Raw genomic sequence first — 14,537 nt, forward strand, 5'->3', positions numbered from 1 at the left:
CCCCTTTCCCACTTTTAGCCTTCTCCTTGCAGTCTATTTCCGCAGTAAAAACCCTGTTAGAAAATAGTGGCTATGTCAGAGATCGACTACACAGCAGTCGGTGACGGCAGACTGAATGATCTACAAATCACCTTTCATCCTAAATAACTACTCATTATTATTTGTAGATCAGTCAGTCTGCTCAATCATTGATCAGCAACTGCTCTCTAACACGGCTGATGTCTCTCTTACTTGAAGACACATTCTGCTGATTCATCAAAGCAAAGATATTTTCAATGTTCATGACAGAGCAGGGAAGCCATTACAAAACTTTGGTCAGCTACGTGTGTGGTTAGTCAAGCACTGTTCCCTCTGTCACGCTCTTGTAAAATGGAACAATATTTTCTTCAGTGACCAGATTTATCTTAACCCTACCCTTAGAGGCTTTACTGGTCAGTAAGTAGTGCTTTGTACAATCTGAGAAATACAGTAACTGTAATGCAATAGTGCTCTCTACTGTTAGGCCATATGGTTGCAGCCAGGTCAATAGGGGAAATTGTGAGACGTGTTGACATGATGAGTGAAGGCATTGAAGATGACCCTCCCACTTTGCGAAGCATAGACTTTGTTAATTCTTACTCTGCGAAGCCTAGACTTGGTTAATTCTTTATAGATTATAGTTCAGCTTACATTTTTTTTAACATATACTAGCAGACTGCAATTTTATTCCCAGTTACTGAGTTTTTGTAACTAGCACTGAACAATAAAATAGTTACTGCTGTCTGGAAAACATAACATCTGTAGTAGCTGTTTCTGTTTGTAATTAAAAAACTGCTGGTCAGCAGAAAGGAACAGCTACAAGTACAAGAAGGATGCTCATGAAATAAATCAGTTTCTCATTTTACTGGCTTCCGCTATATACGCACTCGCACACGCACACACACACACGCACGCACGCGCGCACACGCGCACACGCACGCACACACACACACACACACACACACACACACACACACACACACACACACACACACACACACACACACACACACACACACACACACACACACACACACACACACACACACACACACACACACACACACACACACACACACACACACACACACACACACACACACTATGCTGACCAGGCATTGTAGGAATGGTAAATATTAAGGTGACTTTCCCCATCCAACATCTTTGCATTCTCAAGTGGGAAGTACTTCAATTGCTTTTATCCAAAACACTCCTGCCCTCCATGCGCTTTCTACACACACATGCATCACTTACCTCATTACATTACCTCACATTGGGGACATTCCTGTGAATGTATTGTGTAAATGGTGGTTTCTACAGTGTTATATTGTATATCTGTATCGATGTTGAATTGATGATGTTTTTGTTCTGAGCCAACACACCAAGATAAATTCCTAGTATTGTTTGTTGCATGGCTGTAATGTTTCCTGATTCTGATTCAATGTCCTATTACAGTCACCTCAAAATGACTTGCAATAGAGCAGACATCCTATGAATGCTTTGAAGTTAACACAATTGAATCACATAGAATAAAAACATCATGCAAAAGTAATTCATAGCAACAAAACCTTACTGTTCAGTGTATTATTTTTGATTATGAAGGCATGATCGTTCTAAATAGATAATGCTATTGAGCAGAACATATTAAACGTCACTGACATCCTTTTCATGGCAAATCAAGGCAATATCCTTTCCTATGCAGGCTTTCCAATGTGTTCTGATTTACATTGGTATTTGACCAGACAAATGTGTATTCTTCATAATTATTTTCATACAGTTATCACAAGCTAATTTAATTCCAAAACATTCCACTATGCACTAAATAGCTTGAAGGCAAACATGAACACATCTTTGTTCAAATAAATAAAGTATATTTTACACTTCAGAGACTACATTTATGAATTAGAGCGGTAGTGAAACTTTCGCCATTTTTATAAAATGTAGAAAGAAGATCTGTTGGCAAAACAATAAAAACGTATTTCTCATTACTTACTGACTTTTTTTGTCCCCATGGGGAAATTTTGTTGCAGTGTCATGTACATGTTTAAAGTGTACATGACACTGCAACAAAATTTCCCCATTGACATCTGGCACTAGTCTAGGCCAACTACAACATGACAACATTTTTTTTGCTCAATTATGACTCAAGAATTTTGGCCACAAACGTATTTTTTAGATATTGTGATACATATGCAAAGTTGATTTTAATTTTCGAAACATATTAAAAAGTATTTATATTATGGCTATAACATCATAATACGTAGCATAAATCACTTCCACTGAGGTATAAAGAACTTCCCACCGTTTCTGTCCCCTACTACTTCTATTGGGCACACATCCCCTTGCACGGATTGGTTGATTCGCCTGTCTATCATTGACTCATAAACCTGAGTGGGAAAGCGCAAGGGGTGGCATGTTTTTCCTTCCTTCCTAACTTTATTACCAACAATGCTCGGAGAAATTATAGTGAAAGTTAAAAGAAAGCCTTAGGAAGTCTGAAAGGTAAGACAAACACATTTCAATGATACATTATTGCATGCACTACATATTCCTCGAACGATAGTCTATCAAATGGGCTCAACATTTGCGTAAAAGCAAAAGGGTAAGTTACAGGTAAAGTTGCCGCTCTATCAACCGTATGGACCATGCCTTGATTGATTTCTATCTCTTTTCCTTTTTACGTAGGCCTACATAACATATCGTGTGCGCTTCTGATTTAGTGCATTGAAAATAGTGCTCAGATAGTTGTGAATGTTACCGACCCGTACGAAGCCCATCATATCCCTACGATACATTTTGTCTGTAACCAACTGTATTCTGAAAAATCTGTAGCAAACCGTCTGCCATAGTTTAAAACATGAACTGTACGTTTATATTTGTGTATAACCAATCAAGTAACGTTATATACGAATAATTGTTCATAACGTTGTGCATTTATTTAGCTCACTGTTCAGAGACAGCACATGAAACGCCACAATTAATATCCTATGTGTGCATAAAGACAGTATCGTCAGGTCCACAAAGAGCCCCATTTGAGCAAAACTGGGCTAGTCCAAGAACATCTGTTTGAATTTAACAAAAATTAATTATACATTTTTATAGTGAATTTAGTCTTGAGAAGAGAGAGAAATTGACACACCCCATGCAAGATAACTGTTAAAGTAGTACTTCATAGATGTATAGGCTACTGAACGCATAGGCGTTATAAAGGTGTTACATGAGGCTGGATGTCTGTTGATTAGTGACATTAGATTTAGACAAGTACATTTGAGATTATAATCCACTCAGGAAGTCAAAAAAACTTTTTTACACCAAGCAAAAAATATTTGGAGTTGTAGCTAAACAAAGTCATCATCAAACAGTAAGACATGACATGGTATGAAAATACTCCATTGTCAGTGAACTGCCCCCCCACCCCTGTGCACATCCCCCATTAGGGCAACAATCTGTGGTGCTGTCAATTGTATTCACTCTGTGGAGGACAAGAAAGTTGTGTCTTGCTTCATAATAACACACATAATCACATTGTGATAATCACATTGTGATATGGGGATTACAAAATTAATCACAGCTTCGTGTAATTGGCTTGTTGTGATCACAATTGATTCTCTTATTGTTGGGTGAGTTGTGCCCCAGACATGGCTTGTCCAGACTGTAATTCATCCACTTGACTGCTAACCATCCCCATGTTGTCTGTCATGTGATTCTATGCTATAAACTGTCTTATTGCCAGCTCGGATTCATTGAATCATTGTTTTGTAACTTCCATATGCTTTCATCGTGAATTCACATGTTGTGAACTATCGGGCTTTCTTTGAAATGTAGATGTTAATTGTAAGATGACAAAATGTTGTGCATCTACAAGAACATACTGGTTCATGATGTACATTCCTAAATCTGTTTGTTTATATTTTAATGGAACATAAACCATTGATGCAGGCTAGATAATTTCTACAACAATATACAGACAAACATAATTAAACATTTCACTGGTTATGTGGGAAAGAAATGATCTAAGCCAGGGGTGTCAAAGTCAAATGGACGGAGGGCCAAATAAAAAATTTAGCTACAAGCCGAGGGCCGGACTGTTCGAATGTTCATTGAAAATTTTTTAAATGACGCATATAGTCTAGTGAACCTAATTGAACCTACTGAAAACCTAACAAATATATTCCAATATGATCAGATAAATAAAGCAATATTTTCTTATGGCTCTGTCAGTAATCTTTAATTTTCAACAGACACAAAAGACAAATTTCCTTTATATAAAAATCCCCATAACATGAACATTAAATGAAAGAAACCGGTATTCAAGGCACCATCAGTAGCCTATATTTTCTATTTTAGCAAAAGTGGGCTAAATTTACTTCAAAGAAAAAAACAATAATAGCAATTTTCTATCATCCACTCAACTGAAATATTTTTAAAATATAATTGGATTGAAATACAATAAAATAAAGTGCAAAAATCTATTAATCAAAAACAACACTTTGTTTAAGGAGAAGTAACATGCAGTGAAAACAAATATTAAACTTTAACTTTTAAACTTGAACTGAGTAAAAACTCTAAATATGTGATTGCACAGTAATGTTCACTTGTTTGAGGTTGAGGGTGATACTTGGTGGTGTCCCATCTTTTCCACAAGTTCATCAATGTTCGGGGTAAGGCTCTGAGCTGAGGAAATCCTCAGAATTGAGTGGAGGTGTTCAGCAGTAAGTCGACTTCTGTGTGATGTTTTGTTCAGGTTCATCAAAGAAAACAGTTGTTCACACAGGTATGTGCTGCCAAACATAGACAACGTTTGAGCAGCCTGGATGCGCAGCTGGGGCATTGTGTCGGGGAGGAAACGGGCGAACTCCGCAGCACCCACTGCCGCATATTTTGCCCTCAGTGCATCATTGCATTGGAGGTCAATCAACTCCATTTGGAGGTTTGGTGGTGAGCTTTCCACGTCAACAGCAAATGGGTTACCGAGCAGTTCCAACCTGCTTTTTTGTGCTTCAAAGTCAGCAAATCGGCGTCGAAAGTCAGCGGCAAGCATACCTATTTTATCAGCCAACTGTGCGCTCGGGAACGCACTGGTAGAGAGCTTCTCTTTCATGGTCTGGCAGCTGGGAAAGTGGCTCAAATTTTCTTTCCGCATCTGCGTCTCCCACAGAGTCAGTTTGGTTTTAAATGCCTTCACTGTACTGTACATATCAGAGATGACATGATCCCGACCCTGCAGCTGCAAGTTCATTGCATTCAGATGACTCGTAATGTCACACAGAAAAGCCATTTCACACAGAAACATTTCGTCTCGGAGTTGTGTTGTGTCTTTCCCTTTGCTGTCCAAGAACAGACAAATCTCCTCACGAAGCTCGAAACATCTTTGAAGCACCTTTCCCTGGCTTAGCCATCGCACCTCTGTGTGATAAGGCAAATCACCATGCTCCGTTTCTAACTCCGTCAGAAATGCCTTGAACTGGCGGTGATTCAAACCTTTGGCTCTGATAAAGTTAACTGTGCGCGTGATGATGCTCATTACATGCTCCATTTTCAAGGCTTTACCGCACAACGCTTCCTGGTGTATGATACAATGATAAGCTGTCAGCTCACCTGTCGCGTTTTCCTCTTGCATCTTTTCCCGTATCTTCGCCACCAGTCCGCTCCTGTGTCCACACATCGCAGGTGCTCCGTCGGTTGTCAAACCCACGAGTTTTTCCCAAGGCAGCTCCATCTCATTTACACATCTTGACACCTCTTCATACAAATCATGCCCCGTAGTTGTGCCATGCATAGGACGTAAAGCCAAAAACTCCTCTGTCACGCTTAGGCTGGAGTCCACTCCGCGGATGAAAATTGACAACTGGGCAATGTCAGAAATGTCGGTGCTCTCATCCACAGCCAAGGAATATGCAATGAAATCTTTTCCCTTTTTCACAAGCTGCTCTTTTAGATTGATGGACAACTGGTCTACTCTCTCGGCAATGGTGTTTCTGCTCAGACTCACATTTAAAAAGAGTTGCCTTTTTTCTGGGCAAACTTCGTCACAAACTTTAATCATGCAGTTTTTGATGAAATCCCCCTCCGTAAATGGCCGGGCTGATTTAGCGATCTCTTCTGCCAAAATAAAACTGGCCTTGACAGCAGCCTGGCCTTGTGATTTGGCTTTTTTGAACAGAGCCTGTCGAGATTTGAGGCCTCGTTTTAATTCCTCTGCCTTTTGTAGCCTTTGTTCCATGTCCATATTCTTGTTTTTGTCCGCGTGTTTCGTTTCATAATGTCGTCTCAGATTATACTCTTTCAGTACCGCCACACTTTCTCCACACAGAAGACACACAGGTTTTCCAGCTACCTCCGTGAACATATACTCCGACTCCCACCTTGTTTGAAACCCCCGGTTCTCAGTGTCCACCTTCCGTTTTGCCATTTTTGATGGGTATCTGAAAGTTAATTTTACTGTGATGCTGACGACTGCTGTGCCAATAAATATTGAAATGAAGCAGCCTACTGCTCGGTGCGTCACCGTTGCATTGTGGGAAATGTAGTATTGGTGCGTGTAAAAGATCTGCGGGCTGCCGGCTTGCTGCGGTCTGCGGGCCGGTTCTAATAATAAATCAAGATCATCCCAGGGGCCGTAAAAAACCTTCTCGCGGGCCGGATGTGGCCCGCGGGCCTTGACTCTGACATATGTGATCTAAGCTAAGGTTGGATGTAAAACAGAATGAATCATATTTGAGCAGCAAATATCTGTCCAAACAAGAGGCCTCTATTGTACATAGGACTTTGCATTGACTTGTTGTGCCCTTAGACAGTAGCCTCCAGAGTTAAAATATAGGTGGCTTTTCTTCTGTTGTCTCTTAAAATATGCAAACAGTTTTATGTGAAGTTTTGGAGTGTGATTATTTATGTTTAAGCATGACTTCACTGCCTCCACATTTTCCCACCATCAATGCAATGCTTTTCAAACTGTTATTGAAAGCAATATTTCCTCCTGAGATCTATTTGAACAACCCCAAAGTTTTAGTAAAACGTCATATTTAACCTTTGTTGTTGTAAGTAAGTATCCATATGAAACAGCTTCATAGCAATGTGAACATCCTCCTATCCTATCCTCCTATGTATTAATTCAGTCATTCAGTTAGATGTTTAACCAAAACGCAATGTGGGGAAAAAAACAAAAAAGTGGGTTTAAAGGCTTTAATAGGAGATGAAATTGCCCTTCTCAGATTGACAGTAGCTAAAGCACTTGCTTTAGCCTGTTGTCAACCCCTTCGAGGAGCAGTGACTGATGTCTTGTTCTGCTATATATGTCTTGAGATTCATTGTAGCAAATCACAACAATTACGCGTGTTGGACGGTAACATGTTAAGCTTTCAGCAACATTGATGAGCTCACAGGGGGATATGTTCGGGTTCCTGCAACTGTACACTTGAGTATGACTTACAGTGTCTGTCTTCAAAAATAGAACCACCATAAATGTAGTGACGGGTGTTGTGGGGACAGTGAAACTGTCTGATGCTGAGGACGTTCTCAGCGTCTAACAAAACAAGAAAATATATATTATATTCTGTAATATATAGGTTTATATTCCGAAACCTTGATGCCATCATAGTAAATGTTTAGTTTTCTTCTCTGCCTGTTCCCTTTACCTTTCATTCACCTTGAATATCCAATCTGCAGAGAGTTTTGTTCATTGTTTGATTGAGTTAGACTATTGACTTATTCATTCAAGGCCACTTGAGGTTTGACCGTTCCCTGAACACTAGTTGTACAATCATCTCCTTTGATCTCCTTTGGTCTGCATCCCCATGGTTAAGTTGGGTCCATCTCCCATAGAGAGGTCTTTCTATTGCATCTCCATCAATCAATCAATCAATCAAATGTATTTATAAAGTCCTTTTTACATCAGCTGATGTCACAAAGTGCTGTACAGAAACCCAGCCTAAAACCCCAAACAGCAAGCAATGCAGATGTAGAAGCACGGTGGCTAGGAAAAACTCCCTAGAAATGCCAGAACCTAGGAAGAAACCTAGAGAGCAACCAGGCTCTGAGGGGTGGCCAGTCCTCTTTTGGCTGTGCAGGGTGGAGATTATAACAGAACATGGCCAAGATGTTCAAACGTTCATAGATGACCTGCAGGGTCAGATAATAATAATCACAGTGGTTGTAGAGGGTGTAACAGGTCAGCACCTCAGGAGTAAATGTCAGTTGGATTTTCATAGCCGATCATTCAGAGTTAGAGACAGCATTTGTGGTAGAAAGAGGGTCCAAAACAGCAGGTCCAGGACAAGGTAGCGCGTCCAGTGACAGGTCAGGGTTCCATAGCCGCAGGCAGAACAGTTGAAACTGGAGCAGCAGCATGACCAGGTGGACTGGGGACAGCAAGGAGTCATCAGGCCAGGTATTCCTGAGGCAAGGTCCTAGGGCTCAGGTCCTCTGAGAGAAGAGAGAGAAAGAGAGAGAGGGAAAAAAGAGAGAATTAGAGGGAGCATACTTAAATTCACACAGGACACCAGATGAGACAGGAGAAATACTCCAGATATAACAGACTGACCCTAGCCCCTGACACATACACTATTGCAGCATAAATACTGGAGGCTGAGACAGGAGCGGTCGGGAGACACTGTGGCCCTGTCCGACGATGCCCCCAGACAGGGCCAAACAGGCAGGATATAACCCCACCCACTTTGCCAAAGCACAGCCCCCACACCACTAGAGTGATATCATTCACTACAGCGGCCATGTTGTTTATTGTTGATGATGCAAATGGCTCCAATATTCCGCGAAGAAAGCCTCTACTTGGCTGTTTCTGACATTGGAGGAGTTATCATTCAAATAAAATGTTATTGGTCACACACATACAGTTGAAGTCGGAAGTTTACATACACGTTAGCCAAATACATTTAAACTCAGTATTTCACAATTCCTGTCCCGCCAATGTGGATAGGGGCGTGCTCCCTCTGCTTTTTCCTGAAGTCCACGATCAGCTCCTTCGTTTTGTTGACGTTGAGGGAGAGGTTATTCTCCTGGCACCACTCTGCCGGTCCCCTCACCTCCTCCCTGTGGGCTGTCTCATCATTGTTAGTAATCAGGCCTACTATGATTGTGTCGTCTGCAAACTTGATGATTGAGTTGGAGGTGTGTGTGGCCACGCAGTCATGGGTGAACAGGGAGTACAGGAGGGGGCTGAGCACACTTCCCTGTGGGGCCCCTGTGTTGAGGATCAGTGAAGTGGAGGTGTTGTTTCCTACCTTCACCACCTGGGGGCGGCCCATCAGGAAGTCCAGGACCCAGTTGCACAGGGCAGGGTTCAGATCCAGGGCCCCGATCTTGAAGATGAGCTTGGAGGGTACTATGGTGTTGAAGGCTGAGCTATAGTTAATGAACAGCATTCTTACATAGGTATTCCTCTTGTCCAGATGGGATAGGGCAGTGTGCAGTGCAATGGCGATTGCACAGTCTGCGGATCTATTGGGGCGGTAAGCAAATTGAAGTGGGTCTAGGGTGTCAGGTAAGGTAGAGGTGATATGATCCTTAACTAGCTTCTCAAAGCACTTCATGATGACAGAAATGAGTGCTACGATGGCACTGTGTTATCCTCAAAGCTGGCGAAGAAGGTATTTAGCTTGTTCGGGAGCAAGACGTCGGTGTCCGCGACGTGGCTGGTTTTCCCTTTGTTAACCGTGATTGTCTGTAGACCCTGCCACATACAGTTGAAGTCGGAAGTTTACATACACCTTAGCCAAATACATTTAAACTTAGTATTTCACAATTCCTGACATTTAGTCCTATTAAAAATTCCCTGTCTTAGGTCAGTTAGGATCACCACTTTATTTTAAGGATGTGAAATGTCAGAATAATAGTATAGAGAATTATTTATTTCAGCTTTTATTTCTTTCATCACATTCCCAGTGGGTCAGAATGTGAGGGTGTTGGTGAATGGAAAATGCAGAGTCAGGCGCAGGACACGGATATGATTAATAGTCAAAAATGTACTCAAATTATAAGTAAAGTTCCAACAAGGAAAAAACACAATAATCCAGAGCACTAACAACACGAACCCACATGACAAACAATAACGCACAAAACAGAGAGGGAAGTCAGAGGTTTAAATAAGGAACATAATTAATGGAATGGAAACCAGGTGTGTATGATAAAGACAAAACAAAACGAAAATTAAACATGGATCGGCGGTGACGTCGACCGCCGAACGCTGCCCAAACAAGGAGAGGTACCAATTTCGGCCGAAGTCGTGACACAGAAATGTACATACACTCAATTAGTATTTGGTAGCATTGCCTTTAAATTGTTTAACTTGGGTCAAATGTTTCGGTTAGCCTTCCACAAGCTTCCCACAATAAGTTGGGTGAATTTTGGCACATTCCTCCTGACAGAGCTGGTGTAACAGGTTTGTAGGCCTCTTTGCTCACACATGCTTTTTCAGTTCTGCCCACAAATTTTCTATAGGATTGAGGTCAGGGCTTTGTGATGACCATTCCAATACCTTGTCTGTTGTCCTTAAGCCATTTTGCCACAACTTTGGAAGTATGCTTGGGGTCATTGTCCATTTGGAAGACCCATTTGCGACTAAGCTTTAACTTCCTGACTGATATCTTGAGATGTTGCTTCAATATATCCACATAATTAACCTAAGTAGAGGTCGACCGATTAATCGGATTGGCCGATTAAATAGGGCCGATCTCAAGTATTCATAACAATAGGAAATCGGTATTTTTGGACACCGATTTGGCCAAATGTTTTATTTTTTTACACCTTTTTACACTTTATTTAACTAGGCAAGTCAGTTAAGAATACATTCTTATTTTCAATGACGGCCTAGGAACGGTGGGTTAACTGCCTTGTTCAGGGGCAGAACGAAAGATTTTTACCTTGTCAGCTCGGGGATTCAATCTTGCAACCTTACTGTTAACTAGTCCAACGCTCTAACCACCTGCTTTACATTGCACTCCTGCCTGTTACGCGAATGCAGTAAGAAGCCACGGTAAGTTGCTAGCTAGCATTAAACTTATCTTATAAAATACAATCAATCAATCATAATCACTAGTTAAGTACACATGGTTGATGATATTGCTAGTTTATCTAGCGTGTCCTGCGTTGCATATAATCGATGCGGTGCGCATTCGCGAAAAAGGACTGTCGTTGCTCCAACGTGTACTTAACCATAAACATCAATGCCTTTCTTAAAATCAATACACAAGTGTATATATTTTTAAACCTGCATATTTTTAATTAATATTGCCTGCTAAAATGAATTTCTTTTAACTAGGAAAAATGTGTCACTTCTCTTGCAACAGAGTCAGGGTATATGCAGCAGTTTGGGCCGCCTGGCTCGTTGCGAACTGTGTGAAGACTATTTCTTCCTAACAAAGACAGCCAACTTCGCCAAACGGGGGATGATTTTAAACCTGCATATTTAGCTAAAAGAAATCCAGGTTAGCAGGCAATATTAACCAGGTGAAATTGTGTCACTTCTCTTGCGTTCATTACACGCAGAGTAAGGGTATATGAAACAGTTTGGGCCGCCTGGCTCTTTGCGAACTAATTTGCCCGAATTTTACGTAATTATGACATAACATTGAAGGTTGTGCAATGTAACAGGAATATTTAGACTTATGGGTGCCACCCATTAGATAAAATACGGAACGGTTCCGTTGTAACGGCTGTTTTCCTCCTCTTCTTCTGAAGAGGAGGTGTAGGGATCGGACCAAAACGCAGCGTGTTGTGAAGACATGATGAATTTATTTAAACAAGACGAACACGAAATACACTTGAGAAATTACAAAACAAAAAACGACGTAGACCGACCTGAACATGAGAACTTACATATAAACGAAGAACGCACGAACAGGAACAGACTAGACAAACAAAACAGTCCCGTGTGGTAACAAACACTGACACGGAAGACAATCACCCACAAACAAACAGTGAGAACAGCCTACCTTAATATGGTTCTCAATCAGAGGAAACGTCAAACACCTGCCCCTAATTGAGAACCATATCAGGCAACACATTGAACCCAACATAGAAACACATAACATAGACTACCCACCCAACTCACGCCCTGACCATACTAAACAAATACAAAAACAACGGAAAACAGGTCAGGAACGTGACAGAACCCCCCCCTCAAGGTGCGAACTCCGGGCGCACCACCTAACAATCTAGGGGAGGGTCTGGGTGGGCATCTGTCCGCGGTGGCGGCTCCGGCGCAGGACGAGGACACCACTCCACCATTGTCTTTGTCCCCCTCCTTAGCGTCCTTTGAGTGGCGATCCTCGCCCCCGACCCTGGTCTAGGAACCTTAACACAGGTCCCCCCTAGATAGAGGAGATAACTCAGGACATAGAGGTAGCTCAGGACAGAGAGGTAGCTCAGGACAGAGAGGTAGCTCAGGACAGAGAGGTAGCTCAGGACAGAGAGGTAGCTCAGGACAGAGGGGCAACTCCGGGAATGGTCGCTCCGGACTGGAGTGCAGCTCATGACTGGAGGGCAGCTCATGACTGGAGGGCAGCTCATGACTGGAGGGCAGCTCATGACTGGAGGGCAGCTCATGACTGGGGGGCAGCTCATGACTGAAGGGCAGCTCATGACTGGTTGATGGCTCTGGCTGCTCCTGTCTGGCGGACGGCTCTAGCGGCTCCTGTCTGGCGGACGGCTCTGAAGGCTCAGGACAGACGGGCGGCTTTGAAGGCTCAGGACAGACGGGCGGCTTTGAAGTCTCAGGACAGACGGGCGGCTTTGAAGACTCAGGACAGACGGGCAGCGCAGGTGGCGCTTGGCAGACGGACAGCTCAGACGGCGTTGGGCAGACGGGCAGTTCAGGCGCCGCTGGGCAGACGGCAGACTCTGGCCGGCTGAGGTGCACTGTAGGCCTGGTGCGTGGTGCCGGAACTGGAGGTACCGGGCTAAGGACACGCACCTTAAGGCTAGTGCGGGGAGCAACAACAGGACGCACAGGACTCTGGAGGCGCACAGGAGGCTTGGTGCGTGGTACCGGAACTGGAGGTACTGGGCTGGAGACACGCACCACAGGGCTAGTGCGTGGAGGAGGAACAGGGCTCTGGAGACGCACAGGAAGCCTGGTGCGTGGTGTAAGCACTGGTGGTACTGGGCTGGGGCGGGGAGGTGGCGCCGGATATACCGGACCATGCAGGCGTACTGGCTCCCTTGAGCACTGAGCCTGCCCAACCTTACCTGGTTGTATGCTCCCCATAGCCCGACCAGTGCGGGGAGGTGGAATAACCCGCACTGGGCTGTGTAGGCGAACCGGGGACACCATGCGTAAGGCTGGTGCCATGTATGCCGGCCCGAGGAGACGCACTGGAGACCAGACGCGTTGAGCCGGCTTCATGGCACCTGGCTCAATACTCAATCTAGCCCTGCCAGTGCGGGGAGGTGGAATAACCCGCACCGGGCTATGCACACGTACAGGAGACACCGTGCGCTCTACCGCATAACACGGTGTCTGCCCGTACTCTCGCTCTCCACGGTAAGATCGGGAAGTTGGCGCAGGTCTCCTACCTGACTTCGCCACACTACCCTTTAGCCCCCCCCCCCCCCCCCCAAGAAATTTTTGGGCTTGACTAACAGGCTTCCTACCGCGTCGTCGTGCTGCCTCCATTCGCCGGTATCCCTCCTCACACTGCGCCAAAGAATCCCAGGCGGGCTCCGGCTTTCTCCCTGGGTCGATCGCCCACCTGTCGATCTTCTCCCACGTAGTGTAGTCCAGATTTTGCTCCTGTTTCCGTGCTGCCTCCTCATACCGCCGCCTCTCGGCTTTAGCTGCCTCCAGCTCTTCACGAGGGCGGCGATATTCTCCAGGTTGAGCCCATGGACCTTTACCGTCCAGTATTTCCTCCCATGTCCAGGAATCCTGCGATCGCTGCTGCTGCTTTCCCCCACGCCGCTTGGTCCTTGGTGGGTGGGTGATTCTGTAACGGCTGTTTTCCTCCTCTTCTTCTGAAGAGGAGGTGTAGGGATCGGACCAAAACGCAGCGTGTTGTGAAGACATGATGAATTTATTTAAACAAGACGAACATGAAATACACTTGAGAAATTACAAAACAAAAAACGACGTAGACCGACCTGAACATGAGAACTTACATATAAACGAAGAACGCACGAACAGGAACAGACTAGACAAACAAAACAGTCCCGTGTGGTAACAAACACTGACACGGAAGACAATCACCCACAAACAAACAGTGAGAACATGGTTCTCAATCAGAGGAAACGTCAAACACCTGCCCCTAATTGAGAACCATATCAGGCAACACATTGAACCCAACATAGAAACACATAACATAGACTACCCACCCAGCTCACGCCCTGACCATACTAAACAAATACAAAAACAACGGAAAACAGGTCAGGAACGTGACATCCGTATTTCACTGAAAGAATAAACGTTTTGTTTTCGAGATGATAGTTTCCAGATTCGACCATATTAATGACCTAAGGCTCGTATTTCTGTGTGTTATTATGTTATAATTAATGCTTTGATAGAGCAGTCT

General features: G+C 43.7%; 1 protein-coding gene across 2 annotated transcripts in view; it reads left to right on the forward strand.

Moving 5' to 3' along the window:
• The first annotated feature begins 2,372 nt into the window (after nt 1-2,372).
• The window catches only part of LOC139539619 (KN motif and ankyrin repeat domain-containing protein 3-like), a 44,736-nt gene continuing 32,571 nt past the window's right edge, over nt 2,373-14,537 (forward strand). Inside the window, exon 1 of one of the 2 annotated variants that reach the window (XM_071342721.1) lies at nt 2,373-2,520. The gene's annotated coding sequence lies outside the window, so the exon portion shown is untranslated. The remainder of the gene's footprint in view (nt 2,521-14,537) is intronic. The other variant, XM_071342722.1, reaches the window with a different exon arrangement.

Source organism: Salvelinus alpinus, chromosome 15, assembly GCF_045679555.1.
Source record: "Salvelinus alpinus chromosome 15, SLU_Salpinus.1, whole genome shotgun sequence".
Taxonomy (NCBI): Eukaryota; Metazoa; Chordata; class Actinopteri; order Salmoniformes; family Salmonidae; genus Salvelinus; species Salvelinus alpinus.